Source organism: Elephas maximus, chromosome 21 (assembly GCF_024166365.1).
Source record: "Elephas maximus indicus isolate mEleMax1 chromosome 21, mEleMax1 primary haplotype, whole genome shotgun sequence".
NCBI lineage: Eukaryota > Metazoa > Chordata > Mammalia > Proboscidea > Elephantidae > Elephas > Elephas maximus.
This window is the reverse complement of record NC_064839.1, coordinates 50284035-50303690: the sequence shown is the minus strand read 5'-3', so window position 1 is coordinate 50303690 and position 19656 is coordinate 50284035. Positions and strand designations below refer to the sequence as shown.

Sequence of the window (19656 nt, the reverse complement as noted above, 5' to 3'; positions counted from 1 at the left end):
CCTATTGAAGCAGTAGTTAAGAGCGCAGCTGCTAACCAAAAGGTTGGCAGTTCAAATCTACTAGCTGCTCCTTAGAAACGCTGCGGGGCAGTTCTAGTCTGTCCTATAGGTTGCTATGAGTCAGAACCTACTTGGCGGCAACTTTTTTTTTTCTGTGTGTATTCTCAGCAACAACAACAAAATTAAAAAGTTAAAAAGAAATAGCACACCCACATGGACAGGTCTCAAGTGCACCTTGCTGAGTAAATAAAGATCAATTTCAACAGGTCACATACTGTATGGTTCCACTTATGTAATATTCTGAAAATAACAAGAGTCTAGGGCTAGAAAACAAGTTAATGGTTGCCAGGGGTTAGGAATGGTATGTGTAGGGGTGGGGGTGGGGGTGGGGGTGAAGATAAAGTAGGGAGGCCTTTGCGGTGATGGACCAGGTCTGTATCTTGATGGTGGTGGTTACAGGAATCTACACTTGGGATAAAATAACACAGAACTAGACACACATGTTTGTACAATGTCAATTTCCTGGGGAACTGGGTGAAGGGTACTCTCTGAATCTGTCATTATTTCAAAATTATGCCTGCAACTTCCCATGAATCTCTCCATAGTTTTGTCAATGATTTCATTCTACTTGGATCAACATTGGAAGCCGCAGTCAGGAAATCAAATGATGTATTGCATTGGGCAAATCCACTGCGAAAGACCTCTTTGAAGTTTTAAAAAGCAAAGATGTCACTTTGGTGACTAAGGGGCACCTGATTCAATTGTCTCATATGTATGCAGAAGCTGGACAATGAAAAAGAAAGACAGAAGAAGAATTGATGCATTCTAACTGTGGTGTTGGCAAAGAATATTGAATATACTGTGGGCTGCTGAAGAATGAACAAATCAGTCTTAGAAGTAATACAACCAGAAAGTTCCTTAGAAGCAAGGATGGCAAGACTTCAACTTGCTTGCTTTGGACACATCGTCAGGAAAAATCAATCACTAGAAAAGGACATCATGGTTGGTAGAGGGTCAGGGAAAATGAGGGAAACCCTCATAAGATGGATCACCACAACAAGGGACTCAAATGTATCAATGATCATGAAGATGGCACGACACTGGGCAACATTTCGTTCTGTTATACATAAGGTCACCATGAGTCGGAGGTGACTCAACAGGAACTAACAACATGAATCTGTCATTATTTCAAAATTAAAAGTTAAAGATGAAAATGCAATAGCACCCACATTTGTCACCTGCATTCCTTCACCTGCTTTATTTCCCTCCATTGCTCCTCCACTCACTGCCTTTATCTGTTTCTGTTCTCTGTCTGTCTCCGCCACAGGACTGCCAGCTCCATGAAGTCAAGGAGGGAATTTGTCTGTTGCATTTCCTGCTTTATTCCCAGCACCTAGAAGAGTGTGTGGCACATGGTGGTATTGTTAGTTGCTGTCGAGTCAATTCCAACTCATTGCAACCCCAAGTGTGCAGAGTAGAACAGCTCTATAGGGTTTTCAAGGCTGTGACCTTTCTGAAATAGATTGCCAAGCCTGTCTTCTGAGGTGCCTCTGGGTGGGTTCTAACCGCCAACCTTTCAGCTAGCTGTCAAATGCTTAACCATTTGTACCAACAATAATAATAAAAAAAAAAACCCAAGCCCATTGCTGTCGAGTCGATTTTGACTCACAGCAACCCTATAGGACAGATTACAACTGCCCCATAGGGTTTCCAAGGAGCACCCTGGTGGATTTGAACTGCTGGCCTTTTGGGTAGCAGCCATAGCTCTTAACCACTATGCCACCAGGGTTGTTGTTAGATGCCATCGAGTTAGTTCCAACTCATAGTGACCCTATGTACAAAACACTGCCAGGTCCTGCCCCATCCTCACAATTGTTGTTATGCTTAAACCCATTGTTGCAACCACTGTGCAATACATCTCATTGAGGGTCTTCCTGTTCTTCGATGACCCTCTACTTTATCAAGTATGGTGTCCTCCTCCAGGGACTGATCCCTCCTGATAACATGTCCAAAGTATGTGAGACGTAGTCTCGCCATCCTTGCTTCTAAGGAGCATTCCGGTTGTACTTCTTCCAAGACAGATTTGTTCATTTATTGGCAGTCCATGATATATATTCAATATTCTTCTCCAACATCACAATTCAAAGGCATCAATACTTCTTCTTTCTTCTTTATTCATCGCCCAGCTTTCACATGCATGGGAGGCAACTTCAACACCATGGCTTGGGTCAGGCACACCTTAATCTTCAAGGTGACATCTTTGCTCTTCAACACTTTAAAGAGGTCTTTTGCAGCAGATCTGCCCAATGCAATGCATTTTTTTTATTTCTTGACTGCTGCTTCCATGGGTGTTGATTGTGGGTCCCAGTAAAATGAAAGCCTTGACAACTTTAATCTTTTCCCTGTTTATCATGATGTTGCTTACTGGTCCAGTTGTGAGGATTTTTGTTTTCTTTATGTCGAGGTGTAATCCACAGGTGAAGGCTGTGGTCTTTGATCTTCATTAGTAAGTGCTCCAAGTCCTCTTTGCTTTCAATAAGTAAGGTTGTGTCATCTGCATATTGCAGGTTGTTAATGCATCTTCCTCCAACTCCGATGCCCCATTCTTCATATAGACCAGCTTCTGGGATTATCTGCTCAGCACACACACAGATTGAATAGGTATGGTGAAAGGATACAACCCTGATGCATGCCTTTCCTGACTTTAAACCACGCAGTATCCCCTTGTTCTATTCAAATGACTGCCTCTTGATCTACGTAGAGGTTCCTCATGAGCACAATTCAGTGTTCTGGAATTGCCATTCTTTGCAAGGTTAATCATAATTTACTATGATCCACACAGTCAAATGCCTTTGCATAGTCAATAAAATACAGGTAAACATCCTTCTGGTATTCTCTGCTTTCAGCCAGGATCCATCTGACATCAGCAATGATAGCCCTAGTTCCAAGTCCTCTTCTGAAACCGGCCTGAATTTCTGGCAGTTCCCTGTTGATATACTGCTGCAGCCGCTTTTGAATGATATTCAGCAAAATTTTACTTGTGTGTGATATCAATGATATTGTTTGATAATTTCCTCATTTGGTGAGATCACCTTTCTTAGGAATAGGCATTAAGGTCATTAGGGTTATTAACGTTGACTGTAGTAAGAGGGGGCTGCTCTTCCCCAGTCATCTTTTGAGTGCCTCCCAACCTGAGGGGCTCATCTTTCAGCACTATATCAAACAATGTTTTGCTGCTATTCATAACGTTTTCACTGGCTAAATGTTTTCAGAAGTAGACTGCCAGGTCCTTCTTCCTAGTCTGTCTGGAAGCACAGCTGAATCTTGTCCACTATGGGCGACCTGCTGGTATTTGAATACCAGGAGCATAGCTTCCATCGTCACAGCAACATCCAAGCCCCCACAGTACAACAAACTGACAGACATGTGGGGGTATCACCAGGGTTACTAGGTGCTTAAATTTTTATTGAATTAATAAATGAATAAGAGTCATGGCCAGAGGCAACAGAGAGCCTTGTCCGCAGTGAAAGTGAGGGGGACACAAGCCCCAGGGATGAGAACCATGTTCAACCACCAAGGGGGGCTCCGCTGGGAGTCTAGGGTGCCGCACGGTGGCGGAGCTGGATCTGCAGGTGCACCGGGAAACAGATTATGTAAGGATCCTGGGGCTGCCATAAGAATAGACCACAAACTGGGTGGCTTAAAACAACAGAAACTTATTCTCTCATAGTTCTAGAGGCTATAAGTCTGAAACCGAGGTACTCTTTCTGAAGATTCTACAGGAGGATCCTTTCTTGCTTCTCCCAGCTTCTGGTGGTTGCCATAAACCCCTGGCATTCCTTGGCTTGTGGTTGCATCTCTCTAATCTCTGCCTCCATCATCCATGGCCTTCTCCTCTATGCGTCCATCTCTGTGCCCAGGAGACCTTCATCTTATAAATCATTGGATTAGGGCCACCTTCATGACCTTATCTTAAGTCCCTGGGTTTGTGCTCAACTACTAACCTAAAGATTGGCAGTTCAAACCCACCCAGTGATGCCACGGATGAAAGGCCTGGAGATCTGCTTCTGTCAAGATGACAGCTAAGAAAACCCTATGGAGCAGTTCTACTCTCTAACACATGCGGTTGCATGAGTGAGAATTGATTCCACGGCAACAAGTTTGTTTGTTTGTTTAACGTTCTCATTTTAGCCTGATTATTTCTGCACAGACCCTATTCCCAAATAAGGCCCATTCCCAGGCACCAGGTGGGTAGGACTTGAACACATCTTCTTGGGGGTCACAATTCAGCCCACAGCAGTGGGTGCTCTCCTCGCTTTGGGCCTCACTGTCATTTTTACCAGCCAGCCTGGACACAAAGAGACATGTGATAGACAGCTGGGCAGCGAATGGGGCAGGCACCGCTAACCTCTTTTACCAGTAGGAAGCTGACTTGCTCATTGAACAAATACTCACTGAGAGCCTGCAAAGAGTGGAGTTGACTTCTGCAAAGAGATGAGGAGTGTGTGGCAGGGCAATAACAGTAACACTGAGCAGGGATCGCCAACTGGGGCCAGGCTCTGTCCTCAGATTTGGACACTCTTTTAACCCTCCTCACAAATACCCTCTTTGTCATCAGCACCCTGTTTTATGGATGAGAAAACTGTAGCAGACATGTGGCGTTCCACCCAGATCCCCTCACACCCCTTTTTACCATTCGTGTGCACCCCCACCTCAGGGCTGGTGGCACCCACTTCTAACACCTAGCACCTTCAGATCTTTGGGGAGGCCAGACCTTAGCTCCTGGGGCTGCTTTGCTTGGAAGTGCAGAGACCAAATGTGCCTGGATATGTACTTACCCCTGTTATGGGCTGACATTTGGCCCCCAAAAAGGAGATGTTGAGGTCCTAATTTGACCTTGTTTGGAAATAGGTTCTCTGAAGGTATCAGTTAACATGACATCATATTGGAGTACGATGAGTCCTAATCCAATCTGAGTCATGTTCTTATAAAGAGAAAAAGAAACACAGAGAAACAGAGGAAGGACCACAGCCATGCGAAGATGCGTCTACAAGCCAAGGATCACCTGGGGTTACCAGAAGCTGGGAGAGATAAGGAAGGATCTTCCCTAGGGCCTTCAAAGGGAGCATGGCCCAGCCAACACATTGATTTGGACTTCCAGCCTCCAGAACTGGGAGATAAAAGATTTCTGTCATTTTAAGCCACCCAGTTTGTGGTACTTTGTTACAGTGACCGCAGGACCATCATATGTCCCAGAGTACTCCATGGCCAGTGACCACAAGTGCAGGCAGGAAGCCTAGCTCCTGGGTTCCTGCTGGGACAACAAAGAGCTATACCTCACCCCCCAGAGCACTACGTGTGGTCAGGCTCAGCCAGGACTTGGCCTGCAATGCACCCTTCCCCGTCCTGTTCCTCCACTCTCTGACCAGTTTCTCCTGGGAGCACGTCCTTAGTAGATCATCTCCCCTGAATTTTCATCATAGGCTATACTTCCGGAGAACCAGACCTGAGGCGGAGCCAGGTGCACGGTGGTTAAGTGACTGCACATAGCTAAGAGAAATGGGAAGGCAAGAATTCAAGTCTGGGGAGTCGGGGGCCAGGACCTGCGCTCCCAACCATCAGGAGAGTCGGGCTCCAGGGAGACCCTCATTCATTTGTTTGTTCATTCATTCACACATTCATTCATTCACAAACATGCTTTAACCATCCCCTACTCCTAGTGATCAGCTTCTGAAAATGAGCCAACAAAAAACTCATGGATAGCAAGATCAGTGATGGCGTAGAAGACAGTGATGTTTCTTTCTGTTTTACGTAAGGTCATTGTGAGTCAGAGCTGACTCGATGGCCATTAACAACAACTGTAGGCACAGTCCGGGCTCCGGGGTCCAGGAAAACATGATCCTTAGGTCCCTCCTCAGAGGTTCTCAGCCTGTTTAGGAAGGCAGACTCAACCTCATTCTTTAGCCCATTCACTGATTCACCTGCACCATGGTGGATGTCAGGGAGAGAGGTGGCTTAAACAAGTCCTTGCCTTCTGAGAGCTCTGAGGAAAGGGTAGATTGTAGGGGACAAGTGAACAACGTGGGCGTGCCACAACATGCACAGGGCCCAGTGGGGACATGAGGGGGAAGTACCAGCAGATGACTTCTGAGCAGGTGACGTAGCATCACGTTAAAGGATGCAGAGGGGCCCTGTTAAAGGCACGTTAAAGGTGCAGCCGGGGGTGGGGGAGGGGACCCAGGAGTGGTGCCATTGTGTAACATCTGTGGCTCCTGGCAAGGACAGGAAACCCTGGCAAGCACAGTCTTGCCCCAGCTCAGAAGGAAACGCCCCGGGGGTGGGCTCTCTGCCCATCCTCAGACAAGTGTCTCGCACCACGCCCTCCCATGGGAAACCCTTCAGTGTGGGCTGAGTGCCTAGGCCCTGGATGACCCCTGCCTCCACCCTTTTGGGATTTTGGGCCACCTTTCCCACCCTCTGAGCCTCGGCCTTGGTCATCTCTAAAACAAGAACGGTTACATACACCTTACAGGTGGCTGTGCAGATGTGATGAGCACTACCTGGCCCCAAGCAAGCCCTTGATAGAATCCAGCAGGGCCACCAGGTATGACTGGGCAGCTGGGGTGGAATGCTAGAGGGCGCCATTCACATCATGGTAGATTCGCATAGTGATTATGACAATTTTCTCGTTGATGGCAGTGAGGGTCTTGCAGAAAAGGCACCCTTCTCTAATCCATGCAAAGGTACCGGATGGATTACCAGTGGGGCTCCGTATGGGAGCTGTTACTGCTCAGAAGGCCCTCGCTGCCAGAACTTGCCTTTGGGAACATCCTTGGTGCCCATGAGTGGGCCCCACAGCAGAGAACAGCTCGTTGAAGCCCAGAAGATTCAGCATCCTTGGGGCCAAGCTGGGCAGTGGCAAGAATACCAGGTAGTGTGAGGGGGAAAGATTTCAGTCAACAGAAGAATTGGCTTGGGCATTTAGGGAAATAAATTCACCTGAGTGAATCTTTACCACTGATTTCTGGGAGTCACTGGCAAACGGTTCCACTCTCTGAGCCTTGTTTCTTAAAAGTCAGAGCAGAAGGATAAACGTGCCCACCCCCAGGGGCCATTAAGGACTAAGATGAGATTAAATGGAGTAATGCGAAAATGCCTGCTCAAGATTCTGAATCTGAACACTGACCTGGGATGTCCAGCCCTATCCTCCTCAACTATGCAAAGTGCATCCTTCCAGGTTTATTTTCACCAGTCTCTATATCTTTTAGAGAAGCCTTGGTGGGGTGGTGGTTAAGAGCTATGGCTGCTAACCAAAAGGTTGGCAGTTCGAATCCAGCCACTCCTTGGAAATCCTATGGGGCAGTTTTACCCTGTCCTATAGGGTCGCTATGAGTCAGAATCAATGGCAACGAGTTTTGTTTATGTATGTATATAAAAAAAAATGTATGTATGTATATGTATAAATACAAAATAAAAGGCTTCATGAGCTCATACTGAGGTGCTCTAAAAAGGCTGCGGTTGAATTGGTCTCACTCCACAACTGTTGCCCTGCTGAGACTGACTGACTTCTCTACTCTCTCCAAAGCGTAAATCCCCATGTGTTTCCTTTGTTACAGCAGTTGACAGTTGACAATCACAGGCACCTCCCTCTTCTCCCACATTCATGGAAGGAAAGGAAACACATACCATTCTGCTAGATTTCTCTTTTAAACAGAGCTTGAGCGTCTGGGTCTTATTTTAATGAATACTATGCAATTTCTATTTCCCAAGAGCTGGGGACAATCAAATCTCGGCCAATTCTTGCTCCAGTGTTTGCTCAGAACCTCACCCCAGCTTTCTGGCCCCTCTTCTTTCCAGGGGTGCAGGGAACCCCGCACTCCTTGACTGCTCTTGCCTCCTGCCTCCCCACTGGGCCCTGAGAGAGGAGAACCTTCTTGGGGCCCCCAGAGGCACTGCAGCTCTTCCTGTGCAGCGGGGCCCCCTTCCTGTTCTCTCTCTGGGACTTGAGGAATAGCTCCGGGGAGACCATCCCAGGGGCATTTAGAAGGCACCACCTGGGCAATCAGGAGCTCATTCCTCACCTGTTGTGAGCTGCTGCCTTGTCCAAGTCACTGCTGTGCAGCCTCCCCCTCCTCCGGGAAGGGCCCTGCTCCTCCCAGCAGCCCCCAAGCCTGGGCATCCTTGGCCCCTCTAGAATCCTTCACTCCCAGAAGCTGTAAGGGCAGCTCCCAAATCCCCTCCCGATTTCTCCCAGGAGGCTCCCTGCTCCCTCCCCGGTGACGTGTCTTGCTCTCACTCCTGGGTCCTTTGATGAGGACATAGAACGGGCACCTACCTTGACTCTGTTGTGGGCACACCTTTTTGGGAAAGCACAACTAGTCCTTCCATAGCCCTGGTTATGCACCACGCCTGAGTCTCAGCCCTTTACATATGGGTCTTAGTTACTCAGTGCTGTTGTAACCAAAAAAATAGCACAAGGGAGTGGCTTTACCTTCTTTTTTTTTTTTTTAGTAATTTTTATTGTGCTTTAAGTGAAAGTTCACAAATCAAGTCAGTCTCTCACACAAAAACCCATATACACCTTGCTACACACTCCCAGTTACTCTCCCCCTAATGAGACAGCCCGCTCTCTCCCTCCACTCTCTCTTTTCATGCCCATTTTGCCAGCTTCTAACCCCCTCCACCCTCTCATCTCCCCTCCAGGCAGGAGATGCCAACATAGTCTCAAGTGTCCACCTGATCCAAGAAGCTCACTCCTCACCAGCATCCCTCTCCAACCCATTGTCCAGTCCAATCCATGTCTGAAGAGTTCACTTTGGGAATGGTTCCTCTCCTGGGCCAACAGAAGGTCTGGGGGCCAAGACCACCAGGGTCCTTCTAGTCTCAGCCAGACCATTAAGTCTGGTCTTATGAGAATTTGGGGTCTGCATCCCACTGCTCTCCTGCTCCCTCAGGGCTTCTCCGTTGTGTTCCCTGTCAGGGCAGTCATTGGTTGTAGCTGGGCACCATCTAGTTCTTCTGGTCTCAGGATGATGTAGCCGCTCGTTCATGTGGCCCTTTCTGTCTCTTGGGCTCGTAATTGCCTCGCGTCCTTGGTGTTCTTCATTCTCCTTTGATCCAGGTGGGCTGAGACCAGTTGATGCATCTTGGATGGCTGCTTGCTAGCGTTTAAGACCCCAGATGCCGCTCTTCAAAGTGGGATGCAGAATGTTTTCTTAATAGATTTTATTATGCCAATTGACTTAGATGTTCCCTGAAACCATGGTCCCCAGACCCCTGCCCCTGCTACGCTGGCCTTCAAAACATTCATTTTATTTAGGAAACTGCTTTTGGTTTAGTCCAATTGTGCTGACCTCGGGGAGGGAGGGGGGTGGCTTTAAAGAACAGGAATTTATTTTTTCACAATTCTGGAGGCTTAAAGTCCAAATTAGGGTCTCGGCTGTGTCAATTCCTTCTGTGGGCCTTTCTCCTAGTTTCTGGGGTCTGCTGGCTATCCTTGGCATTCCTTTGCTTGTATATGGGTCCTCACATGGTATCTGCCTTCCTCCGTGTGTGTATCTGCTTCTATTCTGCTCTTTTTACAAGACACTCAGCAGTGATTAGGTTTAGGACCCACCGTACTCTGGATTGACCTCATTAACGTAATGAAAGAAAGCTCCTACTTCCAAAAAGGGTCATATTTACAGGTACAGGGATTAGGACTTTCACATATATTTTGGGGGACACAATTCAACCCATAACAACATCGTAACTGGTTTAGTACTCATCATCACCCTAAGGTGAGGCAGGTATGATTACTACACCCATTTCATGGGTGAGGACACTTGGGCCCGGACGTCATATAGGCAGTCAGAGGTGGATCCAGGCCTTACACATAGACTGTCGGGCTCCACAGTCGGAGCTTCTAACCAACAGATGATACTGTTCAAGACTGGCCCTTCGTATTTTGCGGGAAGGAGACAGAATCTGTATAATAAATAAATGGACTAAATGCAAGAACTGAATCATCTTCTTGTACAATCTGTCTATCCCTGTTGTTGTTCGCTACCAAGGAGCCAGCCCCCCTCTCACAACGACCCCATGCACAATGGATCCACACATTGCCCAGTCCTACGCCACCCCAATAATTGGTTGTGGATCAGACCGTTGTGATTCCTAGTGTTTTCATCGGCTGATTTTCAGAAGTAGATCGGCAAGCCTTTCTTCCTAGTCTGTCTTAGCCTGGAAGCTCTGCTAAACCTGTTCAGCATCATTGCAACACACGACCTTCCTCTAACAGGTGGGTGGTGGTTGAGCATGAGTTGTACTGGCTGAGAATTAAATCCTGGTCTCCCACATGGAAGGTGAGTATTCTACTGCTGAACCAACATCCTATCTGTCTGTCTCTAGAGCAGCCCTTCTTGGACTGAACACTGTCAGAATCCTCTGCAGGGTGTGTGAAAACCCAGATTGTTGGGCCCACTCCAGGGACCCCACTTTGAGAACCTCTGTTCTAGTGAAATTGCCAACCATGGAGGAACAGGACGTGGTAGGGCCTCCTTGCCAGGATGCACTGCGTGGTGGTTCCAACATGACATTTCTGAACCAGGTAGTTCTGTGATAATGACCCTATGGTTATATATATATATTTTAAAGTATTTATCTGTTACACACTCTGAAGTATTTACAGGTGACATACATGTTATGGGTTGAATTGTGTCCCCCAAAAAGATAGGTCGAAGTCCTAACCCCCGATACCTGTGAGTGTGACCTCATGTAGAAATAGTCTTTTAAGAGGTTATCCGTTAATATGAGGTCATACTGGAGGAGGATGGGCCTTAATCCAATCTGACTGAAGAATCTTCCCCTGGAGCCTCAGCGAGAACATGGCCCTGCCTGCCAACACATTGATCTCAGGCTTTGGGGCTCCAGAACTGTGAGAGAACTAATATTGTTGTTTAAGGCCCCAGCTTGTGGTACCATGTTGTAGCAGCCCCAGGAAACTAATACATGATGCCTGAGGTTTGTTTTAAAATATTCCAGCCCAGCCCCCCAAAAACTGGTAGTATAGAGGAAACAATGCATAGAAGTTCATTATACCACTTTCTACTCTTAGTTGTGTATCTGCAGTGCAGTGAATTACTTTATATGGCCCTTCTAGCCATTCATGGTCTTGTGACTCTCACAAAATGAATGGATGGGACTATGCGAAAAAGGTGCTTGTGGCCCACCAAGGTGATTGGACTGCTTGCTAACAATGCAAATAAGATGCATGGAACTCTTGCAGGGGTAGAACCAGGCAAATAAGGTGTATGGAACTCTAACGAGGGGATTGGTCAGTTTTGCCATTCTGCTAGGCTTAGACAGAGTCAATCCCAGAGCAGAGGGGCTCACTACTGTCACAAGAAGAGCCAGAAGCAGAGCATGTCCTTTGGATTCAGGGTCCCTGTGCTGAGAACCTCCTAGACCCAGGAGACGAGAGAGAGAGAGTGCTGTAATACTGGAGATGACACGATACAGCAAGAAGCAGCAGCAGAGAAACAGCAGCAGAACCAGGAGACTGGCAGGAGATGGCAAGATGGGCTTTCCAGCCCGCTGAGAGAGGCATCTAAAGTGGGCATGTCGAGCCACAGAGCAAGAGGGCTGAGCGCCTTTGGGCAGGAGGCTTGCTGACAGAGTGGAGTGCCTCCGGGTACTTGGCAGAGCTAAAGAGCTTTGTAACACTTCCCGGATTAGGGCAGAGGCCAGGCTGAGGGGCCCAGGGGCTGAGGGAGAGGCGTGCTGCTGGGCATGGCAAAAAAAGCTGTCCTGATCAAGAACTGTATCCTGAGTTGTACCTGTAACTTCCAAGTTGATCCTGATCCCAAGTTGTACCCTTTTACTTCCCTAATAAACCCCAAAATCCTAAATTCTGTGAGACACTGCAGTGAATACCGAACCGGATTGTGGGACTTAAATGAGACAAAGGGTGTCAAGCATGCGGCACTCGCCCTGGCACATAACCAGAGATATTGTGAGAATAACAACAACAACAAAAAAAACTCATTGCCGTTGAGTTGGTTCTGACTCACAGCAACCCTATAGTACAGAGTAGGACTGCCCCATAGGATTTCCAAGGAGCAGCTGGTGTATTGAAACTGTTCACCTTTTAGTTAGCAACCGTAGCTCTTAACAGCTCAATTTCCTCTGCTGCCCACATATTCCCTGCTCAAGCCTGGCCAGGCAGCCCCACCTTGGCTAAAGGGCAAGGTGGTGCCCAGGCCAAGGCACCTGTTCAACGAGTTTCCTTGTGCTGTGCTGGAGTGTGAAACTTCCCAGAAGCCCGCCCCTCCAGGAGCAGGAGGTGTGTATGAAATGTGGGCTGGGCAGGTAGTTTGTGGGTTCCAGCCAGACAGGGCCTGGACAGGCTTTGGCAGGGCCCCATGCCGTGGCTAAGACCTGCTGGCTCTTTCTTCATGTGGTAACGGGTCTGGGGCAGGAATTCCCTGGCATCCAGATCTGAGAGGCACCAACAGATTCCATGGGACCTACAGGCTGCCATATGGTCTCAATCAAGGTGTTTCGTGGTTGTTCCGGCTGAGAGGAGAGGCAGAGCCAGCATTTGAACTCTCTGGTTCCTGGCTCCTGAGCTAGGTTCCTCGACAACTTGCTGGCTTCCTCTTGCCATCAAAAAGACTTAAGAGCACATTGTTGGAAGGAAATCTGATTGGCTCAGCTTGAGTCAGGTGGTCTATCTCTAGTCCAATCAGCCATAGCCAAGGAGGGCGGGGGTGGGTCTCAGAGTTAAAGCATGGCTCCCAAGGTTCAGCCCCAGAGAGCTGTTGTCACTGTAAAGGATTAGGGGATGTTGGTCTGCAGCATGGTCCCAGCAAGATTCCACTTCTTGGTCCTTTCCTTCTTTCTGGGTAGCCCATCCCCTGCCTTTCTCAGACCTACAGCACCCTGTTATACTCATCTCCCCACTATGGAGCTGGGCAAGGCCGGAGTTCAAATCCTGCCTCTGCCCAGGGTGTGCTTCTGGGAAAGTAATTCACCTCTCTGAACCTCAGTGTCTTCTTCCAGGTGGTGGGAGAATCAAATGAGATAATGGCCCATGTAAACCCTTCAGTGGCTTCTCCATTGTTTTCAGAGTCAAGTTCAAACTCAAGATGTGAACTCGTTGGCACCTACACAATTTTCTAGCCCCGTCTCCCCCCACTCCCAAAGTGCCCTCTTTCTCCAGCCATGCCCAACTGCTTGTAGTTCCTTAAAACTCTCAGATCTGTGCCTTTGCATATTCTGCTCCCTCTGCCTGGGATGCTTTTCCTTGCTCTTCCCCACCAAGCCTGGTTAACTTCATTCTACTTGCTTCCCAAACTTAGTTGAGACATCCCCTCCCCTGGGAAGCCCTTCCTGACTGCTCCTCGCTGGGATGAAATGCCCAGAGTGCCTGTATGGCTGTATCCTAGCACCTACCAGATTTCAGGTGCTGTATCGTAGTACCTACCAGAATCACAGATTCCTCTGTTTGTCTCCCTCTTCAGAGTTTAAACTCAAGGGCAGAGATACAATAAGTTAATTAAGAATAATAATATATACCTCCCTCAGTGTCTTAGTTATCTAGTGCATCTATAACAGAAATACTACAAATGGATGGCTTTAACAAACGGAAATTTATTTTCTTACAGTTTAGAAGGCTAGAAGTCCAAATTTAGAGTGCTAGCTCTAGGGGAAGTCTTTCTGTCTCCGTCAGCCCTGGCAGAATGTTCTTGTCTCTTCAGCCTGTTTCCTGGTTCCTTGGAGATCTCCATGTTGCTCGGTATCAATCTTCCCCCATCTCTGCTTCACTCACTTGCTTGTTTAATCTCCTTTATATCTCAAAAGAGATTAAGACACACCCTACACTAATCCTGTCTCATTAACATAACAAAGACAACTCATAGGGGTTAGGATTTACAACACATATTTTTGGGAACACAATTCAGTGTATAACACCTGGAAACTCTGAAAGGCAGCTACTCTTACCAGACCCATTTCACAGAGGAGGAAACTGAGGCTCAGAGGAGCTAAGTGCCTTGCTCAGGACTGAAACCTAGGGTGCCCAGTCTCTACTGTTCCACCCCACCCACCTCAGTGGCCAGCCCAGCAGGGAAGTGGGGCTGTGGTGGCCCTCTCCCTTGTCCTCACGGCCCTCTGCCCTACTGCACACCATTGGTGTCCCTTTCTGCTTTCCTGGGCCTCAGAGGTGGGAGTCTGTTTTCACAGGCCAGAGCAAGCAGACTAGCTAGGGGCCGGAGGCCTAGCTGTGGAATTGGACAGGCCTGGTATGGATCCTGGCACTGGCCCTGATTCACTGCATGACTCTGGGCTAGTCCTTTAAGCTCTTCAAGACTCAGTTTCCCCATCTGAGAGATGTATGGGAAGGGCTGGGCACACTCAAGTTATCTGCTGGTTGTACTACCAGCCGAGAAGCAGATAGTCCCTTAGACCGTCAGGCCTCAGCCCTAAAGATCTCGCTGCTGATTGAGGAAATAATACTGGTGTCATTATTCCCTGTCCTTGAGCATAGAGAATGTGACCCAGCTGGAGCTGGGCTTGCAAGGACTCACAGAGACACATCAACTGGGCCCTGAGGTATAAAGACAATACCTAAAATAATCTTGGAAAATATCTTTTAGGGAACCCTTCGCATAAGCCAGAAGACAAAAGACTTTCCAGTCCTACCTTTTTGTATTAGCATTTAGTGAATAGGAATGTGTTGGACCCTCCTGACCGTCCTCACTGAAACCTGTACCAATGATGGTTGAGAGGGACAATTCAAAATGGAGGATCACAGTTTCCAGCCAATCTGTGAAAAGATGAAGCTTTCAATGGTTTTGCCTATTTTGTAATGTTAATATATACTGATGACTCTATAACCTTCTCCAGACTCAGGCAGACGTGGCTGTGCAGTATGCTTGTCCGCTTTCCCACTCTCGCCTATTCTGTGATATTCTCTGGACTCGGGCAGACATGGCTGTGGCAGTATGTTTGTCCGTTTTCCCATTCTCGTTTATTCTGTAACATTCCTTGGACTCGAGTAGACATGGCTATGGCCCATGCTTGTCCCTTTTTCCGTTCTTGCTTATTCTGTAGTATTTCCTCAGATTCGGGCAGACATAGCTCTAGCAGCACGCTTGTCAGTGTCCCACTTTTGCCTTTTTGGATCTATACCAAATAAAACTTTCTTTTTGCTTTACTAAACTTTGTGATGTGTTTTCCCCTACCACACAGCTCATCAGAAGCACAGGGGGGCTCTCAGTCAACCCCAGGCCCAGGCCTCATCCAGACCCTCAGAGACAGGTGGGCACCAGGTGATTTAAAACCCCAGAAATCCTGGGCATCGATTCCACAATGGGACTCATACCTGGCATTGATGGGCATCAGGCTCGTCCTCCAAAATGGCAACTGTCTCTCTCCTGTTGAACTCCCCGTCTCTTTTCCATTAAAATGAGGGACAAAACCTCTCCTGGGCAGTGCTACAAAGGCCGAGTTTGTACAACTTTTAGACAAATCATTTTACTACTTTTCTTCCATGTTCTACACACCTATCTATATGTACAGGGGAAAAACAAAAAATTCTTGAGCAGTATGAATGCAATGAGCCTCAGAAACAGCAAAAACAAACAAACAAAAAATGGCCCACCACTTAGCAACCTCCATCTTAAATAGGATTTTGGGTGATTTTCAAGAGAATATCCATTTTATAGAAAGAAAGAGTGTGTACATGGTAGGTAGAGGCTCATGGGTGGGGCAGGGACAGAAGAAGGTGCTGGTTCTTTAAATACGGATATTCAGGCTTTGTCTCCACACAGGGCCATTTTGGAATGGAAAAGGCTGAATCCTGTCAATGCTTGATTGATACCATTGGGTTGTTTTGTAAGGGACAGGTTATTGGTTGAATTTAAACCATTTTTTCCCCAAGAAGGCCATGTATGTGTGTGTGTGTCTGTGTGCAGACACTGTTGAAACTTGGAGAATGTGACAGATACCCTCGGGGCCTTCCCATGTCCCCTTGGGTCCCTTTGTGTGCTTTCCCTCCCCAGCAGAGGGAGGCTGCCCCTGAAACTGACAACCCCTCCCCTAAGGGGCAGCCCCTCAAACCCAAGCACTGATAGGGGTGGGAGCCTTCTCAATACTCTAGCTCACTTGCACCCAGTGGGCCAACTCCACGGTGTGAGTCAGGGCCATCTACATCATCTGTGGGGCCTGGTGCAGTACAGACGTGTGTGGCTCTTATTCAATAATTACTAAGAATTCCTAAACTGTGACAGTGCAGCGTTAAACCAAGCACAGGGCCTCTCTGAGAGAAGCATCATGTGTGACTCCTTGGGGTCCTGGTGGGACTTAGACTACCTCCAGGACCCCAGAAGGACTCAGGGACCTTGATCTCTGACCCATCTGACCTCCTTCTCCTCTTGCCCCACCTCCCCTAGCCCCTGCCTGTCTTTTCCAGGAAATTCCCTGCTAAAATCACTTCCAACAGATCCTCATTTCAGGGTCTGCTTCAGAGGGACCCAAAGCAATACAGCAAGGCAGGTGGTCCCTGTACTCCTGGATTCCAGAAGCAGAGCTCAGTGGCACCTCATCCCAGTCACCTCGTCCCTTACCCCAGGATTAAACAGTGACAAAGTACCCCACATCCCCAAGACTGAGCATCACGCTTTGTTGTTTGTGTTGTTCTGTAACCTCCCCTCACCTTCTTCTAACATTCTGGCTTCAGCATCCAAAATCCAGCTGCCATCAAGTTGATTCCAATCCATGGCAACCCCATGTGTGTCAGAGTAGAACTGTGATTCATAGGGTTTTCAAAGGCTGATTTTTTGATGTGGATTGCCAGGCCTTTCTTCTGCGGTGCCTCAGGGTGGACTTGAACTTCCAACCTCTTGGTTAGCAGTCAAGTGTGTTAACTGCACCACTCAGCAACTCCTCTTAGGTTCCTAAGGGGGTTAAAATTATGAATCACGCATGAGTAGGTAAACTCATTCTCATATTATGATAAGCAAATTTATTTAGAGGGCATTTGGAATGGGTGCATGCCTCCCAGTGTCATGTCTGGAAGAAATCTGTAAGTGGCCAAGACATTGACCTCTGTCTCAGAAGGGACTTCCTTGATGCTCACAGAGGAGGAGTCTCCTTCCTGGGGTAAGAGCTGGTGGACTGCAGGGTCAGGTGGGCTTCTAAGGGTGTCTCACTTCCAGGCTGGTAAAGCAGGGACCCAGTCAGGTAGAGGCCCAGTGGGGATGGAGGGCCAGGAGTCCAGAATCTATGGTTCTCAGGAATCATGCTCTGCTGAGCAAGGTGCGATCTCCGGGGGTCAAACTGTTCCCACCCAACTGTTTCTGCGGCTTAGCAGAAAGTTGGAAAAATGTTCTTGCAAATTGGCTGCAAAGGAAGCAAAGAAGGAATTAATACAAGCAGCTGCTTGGACAGAACACGCAGTCACATCTAGTCCCTTCCCCTCCTTGTCAGAAACACCAGAAGGATGCCAGTGTCTGCTAAGAGTGACTTCCAGAATCCCTTTCCAGGCCTGCCCCGTGAACTGTGAGATCTGGAGACATCACGTGGTCCCCTGGTCCTCTCTGAAATGGACCGGAAAGTGTGCACAGTTCAATTGTCCATGCTTCCAGGTCTGAGTTATTGTGAAAATCTCCATAGGGCACAACTTCACCCCACTAGGATGGCAGTGTTGCTGTTGTAGTTGTTACTTACTGTTGAGTCAGCTCCGGCTCATGGCAACCTCATGTATAAAAAAACGAAATGTGGCCCAGTCCTGGACCATCTTCGTGATTCTTGATATGTTTGAGTCCGTAGTTGTACCTACTTTGCCAATCCATCTCATTGAGGGTTTCCCTAGTTTTCACTGACCTGCTAACTTTACCAAACGTGACGTCCTTTTGAAGGGATTGGCTATTCCTGAAGACATGTCCAAAGTAAGCAAGATAAAGTTTCAGCATCCTTATTTTAAGGAGCATTCTGGTTTTATTTCTTTAAAGACTGATTTGTTTGTTTTTCTGGTGGTCCACGATATATTCAATACTCTTCACAACACCACAATTCAAATGCATCAATTCTTCTTCTGTCTTTTTTCACTGTCCAGCCTTCGTATGCACATGAGGTGTTTGAAAATACCATGGGTTGGGTCAGGCACATCTTAGTCACCAAAGTGACACCTTTCCTTTTTTTAGAACTTTAAAGAGGTCTCTTGCAGCAGACTTGCCCAACGCAATACACAGTTTGATTTCTTGACTCCTGCTTCCACGGGCATTGATTGTTGACTCAAGTAGAATGAAATCCTTGACAATTTCAATGTACTCTCCATTTATCATCTTGTTGGTTATTGGTCCAGTTGCGAGGATTTTCATTGTCTTTACACTCAGGTGTAATCCACACTGAAGGCTATAGTCTTTACGATCTTCAGCATTAAGTGCTTGAAGTCATTTTCATTTTTGGCAAACAAAGATGTGTCATCCGCATATCACAAATTGTTAATAACTCTTCCTCCAATCCTGATGCCTCATTCTTCTTCATATAGTTCAGCATACAGATTGAATAAGTAGGGTGGAAGGATACAACCCTGTAGCACACATTTTCCAATTTTGAACAAGGTAGTATCCCCTTGTTCTGCTCGAATGACTTCCTCTTAGTCTATGTACAGGTTCTGCGTGAGTACAACTAAGTGTTCTGGGATTCCCATTCTTTGTATTTTATCCATAATTTGTTATGATCTACACAGTTGAATGCCTTTGCATAGTCAATAAAACACAGGAAAACATCCTTCTGGTATTCTCTGCTTTCAGTCAAGATCCATCTGACATCAGCAATGACGTCCCTCGTTCCACATCCTCTTCTGAATCCAGCTTGAACTTCTGGCAGTTCCCTGTCGATATACAATTGTAGTTATTTTTTAATTATCTTCAGCAAAATTTGGTTAGCATGTGATATTAATGATCTTGCTTGATAATTTCGGCATTCCATTTGATCACCTTTCTTTGGAATGGGCAAATAGGGATCTCTTCCAGTCAGTTGACCAGGTACCAGTCTTCCAAATTTCTTGACATAGATAAATGAATCTTTCCAGCACTGCATCTGCTTTTTGAAGCATCTCGATTGCCATTTCATCAACTGGAGCCTTTTTTTTCCACCAATGCCCTCACTGTAGCTTGAACTTCTTCTTTCAGTACCAGTGGTTCTTGATCACACGCTGAAATGGTTAAACTTTGACCAATTCTTTTTTGGTACAGTGCTGACACCCTGAATTCAGACTCCCAGCTTCCAGAACTGTGAGAAAACATATTTCTGTTTGTATAAGTCACCCAAGGAGTCCTGGTGGTGTGAACGGTTAAATGCTTGGTTGCTAACCAAAAGGTTGGTGGTTTTAACTCACCCGGCGGCTTCATGGGAGAAAGACTTGGCAATCTGCTTCCATAAAGGTTACGGTCTAGGAAACCCTGTGGGGTAGTTCTATTCTGTTACATGAGGTCAATATGAGTCTGAACTGACTAGACGGCACCTAACAACAACACAAACACAAGTCACCTGGTTTGTAGTACTTTGTTACGGTAGCCGTAAGAGACTCACACAGTGATGCAGCAGGAACGGGCCTGTGTGAGGCGGGACATGAAAGCTTTCACCCATACTCTGTCCTCTCCTGCACTG

General features: G+C 47.2%; 1 protein-coding gene across 5 annotated transcripts in view; it reads right to left on the bottom strand.

Moving 5' to 3' along the window:
* Positions 1-14669: 14669 nt before the first annotated feature.
* WFDC1 (WAP four-disulfide core domain 1) overlaps positions 14670-19656 on the bottom strand; it is a 31354-nt gene continuing 26367 nt past the window's right edge. For 4 of the 5 annotated variants that reach the window (XR_007514677.1, XR_007514676.1, XR_007514678.1 and 1 more), the window contains 2 exons: positions 16697-17382; positions 14670-15476 (listed from right to left, as the gene is read on the bottom strand). The gene's annotated coding sequence lies outside the window, so the exon portion shown is untranslated. Of the gene's footprint in view, positions 15477-16452; positions 17383-19656 lie in introns of those variants that run through there. The other variant, XM_049864407.1, reaches the window with a different exon arrangement.